Here is a 5625-nt window from a genome sequence, read left to right as displayed (position 1 = left end):
CCGGGATTGAGCTGGAGGAGGCAGAGTCACGCTTAAAGCTGTACTGTCCCACTGATTACGCGACACAAAATGAGGAAATTGTCCCACTAACCTTACCCTGGAAATTTTTATGGAGACTTTTAAAAATGTAATGATAGATTGTTTGCTTGGTCCCACTCTTTGCCGTCACAGACTGAACATTGCTTTAATTCTCCTCTCGATCTCACACAATGCAGTTGGAATGCCTTAAGGCCCTTTGCTCTTTCATACTGTCCCTTAATAACACCAAGCTTTGCTTTCACCCGGAGGCCAACAGCTACCCCACCACTACCTCTGTATTGTCAAACTGCATCTGGGTCTAGAGAAACCAACATTCCCTCCAGTTAAACATTGGGAAGATTGAAACTATAGATCTCACGACATACCACAAATTCAATAATCGGGCTATTGATTCCATCTTTTTTGCTGGACACTGTTTCAGGTTGCACCAGATTGTTTGTAACTGCAGAATCCCCTTCAATGTTAAAGCTTCCAGTACCATATTCCCTGTGTCATATAGAGTGCTTCCTTCGACTTCTGCAGTATTGCATTTCTACAACCAATCTGCAGTCAAACCTTTTAAGAGGGTTGTTTCCTCCAGAGTGATTGCAATGCTTAATTAGCCAGTCTCTCATCCTTCAGATTGGATAAATTTAGAAACATAAAATCCTTACAGAGTAGGAGCAGACCATTTGGCCCATCGAGCCCACACGGAAGAGCATCCCCATAAACTGGTGAGCCTGATATCAGTGGTGGGCAAGTTATTGGAGGGAATCGTGAGGGACAAGATTTACATGTATTTGGAAAGGAAAGGACTGATTAGGGATAGTCCGCATGGCTTGTGCGTGGGAAATCACAATCACTTGATTGAGTTTTTTGAAGAAGTAATGAAGGGAGTTAATTAGGGCAGAGCAGTGGTATTGATCTATATGGAGGAGAAAGTGAGGACTGCAGATGCTGGAGATCAGAGCTGAAAATGTGTTGCTGGAAAAGCGCAGCAGGTCAGGCAGCATCCAGGGAACAGGAGAATCGACGTTTCGGGCACAAGCCCTTCCTTTTGATCTATATGGACTTCAGTAAGGCATTTGACAAGGTTCCCTATGGGAGATTGATTAGCAAGGTTAGATCTCATGGAATACCGGGAAAACTAGCCATTTGGATACATGACTGGCTCGAAGGTAGAAGACAGGGTGGAGGTGGAGGTTTGCTTTTCAGATGTGAGGCCTGTGACCAGTGGACTGCCACAAGGATCGGTGCTGGGTCCACTGCTCTGGATGTGAACATAGGAGATAGTTAGTAAGTTTGCAGATGACACCAAAATTTGAGGTGCAGTGGACAGTGAAGAAGGTTACCTCAGAGTACAATGGGATCTTGATCAGGTGGGCCAATGGGCTGAGAATTGACAGATGGAGTTTAATTTAGATAAATGTGAGGTGCTGCATTTTAGAAAAGCAAATCAAGGCAGGCTTTATAAATTTAATGGTAAGGTCCTAGGGAGTTTTGCTGAACAATGAGACCTTGGAGTGCAGGTTCATTGCTCCTTGAAAGTAGAGTCGCAGATAGATAGGATAGTGAAGAAGGTGTTTGGTATGCTTTCCTTTATTGGTCAGAGCATTGAGTACAGGAGTTGCAATTGTACAGGACATTGTTTAGGCCACTTTTGGAATATTGTGTGCATTTCTGTTCTCCTTCCTATCGGAAGGATGTTGTGAAGCTTGAAAGGGTTCAGGAAAGATTTACAAGGATGTTGCCAAGGTTGGAGGGTTTGAGCTAGAGGGAGAGGCTGAATAGGCTGGGGTTGTTTTCCCTGGAGCAACCGAGGCTGAGGGTGACCTTAGAGAGGTTTACAAAATCATTTTCTGGGGTGGGGGAGTCCAAAACTAGAGGGCATAGGTTTAGGGTGAGGGGGGAAGATTTAAAAGGGACCTAAGGGGCAACTTTTTCACGGAGAGGATGGTGCATGTATGGAATAAGCTGCTAGAGGAAATGGTAGAGGCTGGTACAATTACAACATCTGGATTGATATATGAATAGGAAGAGTTTAGAGGGATATGGGCCAAGTGCTGGCAAATGGGACTCGATCAGGTTGGGATATCTGTTCGGCTTAGAGGAGTTGGACCAAAGGGTCTGTTTCCATGCTGGCCAATCCACCTAACCTGCACATCTTTGGACTGTGGGAGGCAATTAGATTACCTGGAGGAAACCCACCCAGACACGGGGATAATGTACAAACTCCACACCAACATGACCCGAGATGGAGTTGAATACAGGTCATTGGCGCTGAGGCAGCAGTGCTAACCACTGAGCCACCGTGCTGCCCATTGGAGGTAAACTTGGAGTTTAACTAATACTCTGCAACCACGATCATCTCCTTCACCCCTGTATTCTAAGACTAACATTGGCTCCTGGTCCTTCAATTAAAAAAAAAGTGTCAGGCCTAAAAGCAGGAGGTACACATCTGCTCTGGGGCTTGTCAGGTTTTCCTGAATGATTACATTCTTAGTACTAAGGTGTACATGGATAAAATGCCAAATCTTATGGGCCAGTGGGCAGGAAGTTCAGTCACCCACCAGGACATTCCAGGTGCCATATTTGAAAGGCACTCTGACAGCACTTTACTCTCTACAAGCCAGGAGTATCAGTCAAGCTGTATTCCTCATCCCAGGAAACAAGACTAGATATAAACTGTTGCCACACTTCATCAATGAATCATAGGAAACCCCACAGTGAGGAAGCAGGCTCTTTGGCCCATTAATTACACACTGAGCTTCCGAACATCGTCCCACCTAGACCCACTCCACCACCCTGTGCCTGTAACCCTGCATTTAGCATGGCCAAATGACCTACCTTTAACATCTCTGGGAGGAAACTGGAGCACCCAGAGGAAACCCACACAGACACAGGGAGAATGTACAAACAACACACACAGTTGCCCAAGGGTAGATTTGAACCTGGGTCCCTGGTGCTATGAGGCAGCAGTGCTAGCCAGTATGCCACCCCTCTTCCTTCCTAAAATGCTGTGGAGGAAAGAAGTGACATTCATTTCTGTTGATATCCACCATTGATATGCAGCTCCCACCCTTTTTGTCTCTCTTGCTCCCATCTCTGATTCCCAATTTCTTGCTTCCATTCCTTCAGTTCCTTCGAATGCCCCCAATAATCATGCTATTTAAGTTCCATTCCCTGTCATTTCTTTCTAACTCATATTTATCTGAACCTTTTGAGTTGAGCCCACTTTTGAGTAAAGTCCAGTTAGCCTACACTTGGGCAACTGTGTGTTGTTTGTACATTCTCCCTGTGTCTGTGTGGGTTTCCTCTGGGTGCTCCAGTTTCCTCTCAGAGATTAACTTGCATTAGCCAGGTTGGTTTCCTCACTTGGGCAGGCTTGATGACTAGTCAGGCTTCATCCATATTATGGTAAGTGTTTAACAACAGCAAGTAGGCCTCACATGACTGAGACTTCTCATGAGTTGGTTGACCTGGTTAGGCCTCATATCTTACACGGAAAAGAAGAAACCAAGTTATTGAAGAAATTTGTCCTCATTAGAGCTTGGGTGAAGAAGTCTACCCTGTAAGGTACATTCCTGTTTTTCATAGTTGGGTTTTCTAATTCACGTTTTCTATTTTTGCCCAACAGGTCTGTACCTGTGAAATAATTACAGTGGATTAGGGTATAAATGAATATTCATAGTACGTTTCTAAATCCTAACCATAAAGTCAGGAAGGCTGACCTTCCCAAAAGATTCAAAGGAATTCACACAAAAACTTTAACCTGCCAATGGAAATTTTTGCTTCCTACTCAATTGGGTGCATTCATCCACCCTTCTAAAGATCAGGGCAGCCTTAGAATATTCCACCTTTAGTTTCATAAACCTCTTGGACAGGATTTCTAGAGTCCACCAGGTGTGAAGAATAAGTGGAGAAAACAAAGAATGTTGTGCTTCTGGCCTATGTGCTAGTTCTGGATGTAGGTTTGCTCGCTGAGCTGGAAGGTTTATTTTCAGACGTTTCATTACCCTACTAGGTAACACCTGAAAATTCCTGCTTTTTATTTATATGTTTGGGTTTCTTTGGGTTGGTGGTGTCATTTCCTGTGGTGATGTTATTTTCTGTGGTTAAGTCACTTTCTGTTCCTTTTCTCAGGCGGTGGTAGATGGGGTCTAACTCGATGTGTTTGTTGATAGATTTCCAGTTGGAATGCCATGCTTCTAGGAATTCTCGTGCGTGTCTTTGTTTGGCTTTTCCGCTATATGGATGACACCTTTGTCGTCACTAAATGAAACAAATTAGAGGAAACATTCAAGGCCATCAGTAATACCCTTACTAGCTCTGAACTTAATGTGGACTGTCTACTGTATCAATAGTGGCCACAACTCCTGGATTTGTTTTATTTCAAAAATATACTTTGTTCATAGAAAGATATTTTTGGTACACATACAGTTGATGATGCCGTTCAGATGTGTACTGATTTTACTTTCAGTTGAGTTGCTGCTGTTCACCATTCTCTAAGTTTACCGTCAACCTCTTGGCATTTAGCTGAGGCATCAGCTGGGCCCAATTACTGAATGGACTCCTGTTATTCTTCGGCAGAGGGACATTACACAGTGGTTTTTCCCCACTGTGCCTTGGTGGCACCTTCCCCAAGCTTCAGTGTGTCCCTCAGTACGTAGTCCTGGACCTTGGAATGTGCCAGTCTGAAACACTCAGTAGGGAGCAACTCCTTCACCTGGAAGACCAACAAGTTTTGGGCAGACCAAAGAGCGTTTTACTGAGTTGATAATCCTCCAAGCACAGTTGATGTTCGTCTCGGTGTGCATCCCAGGGAATAGCATAGGGCACGGCGTCCCTTGTCACGGAGCTGTTCGGGACAAACCCTGACAAACTGCATTCCTCTCCAGACTTCCTTTGCATTGGCACATTCCAGAAGGAGGTATATGGCAGCCTCCTCCCCTCCACAGCCACTTTGAGGGCAGTGTGTGGTGATGCAGAGAGTCCGGGCATGCATAAAGGATCTCACAGGCAAAGCCCTTCTCACCACCAGCCAAGCGATATCCTGGTGCTTGTTTGAAAGTTCTGGCATTGAGGCATTCTGCCAAATGACTTTGACAGTCTGCTCAGGGAACTGCTCAACAGGATCCACCCTCTCCTTTTCCCGAAGGGTCTCAAGGACTCTATGTGCTGACCACTTTCTGACGGACTTGTGGTCAAAGATGTTTTTCTTCACAAATTTCTCCATGAAGCCACAACTCCTGGATAGCACTGCTGGGACTGCCGAGTTGCATGACATCCAATTGGCTGGCAGCTCCCTGAGCAAGGTGATAGGAGTAAAAATCTCACCTTACTGCAATTGTTGCTGCTCCCAGTGGGAAAAATGCAGCAGCACAGCTATTCAAATCATGGGCAGGCTCCCTTGCAGCAATTTTAATAGGGGATGGGGTCTGTGGCACCCATAAAAACAATCTGTACATTCTAATCTCCATTTGAGTGTGATAGCAGGGTCCTGTTCTCATTGTCAGCATTCAGCCATGGAAGGCAGTTCGACTATGTTAACTACCAAAAAGAACCCTTTCTACACTGCCCCATCAAATACCTGCAAACCAGGTACAA

Source organism: Chiloscyllium plagiosum, unplaced genomic scaffold (assembly GCF_037043375.1).
Source record: "Chiloscyllium plagiosum isolate Xiang-an unplaced genomic scaffold, Cpla_swu_hap1 HiC_scaffold_28, whole genome shotgun sequence".
NCBI classification, from domain to species: domain Eukaryota; kingdom Metazoa; phylum Chordata; class Chondrichthyes; order Orectolobiformes; family Hemiscylliidae; genus Chiloscyllium; species Chiloscyllium plagiosum.
This window is presented reverse-complemented; position numbering follows the sequence as displayed.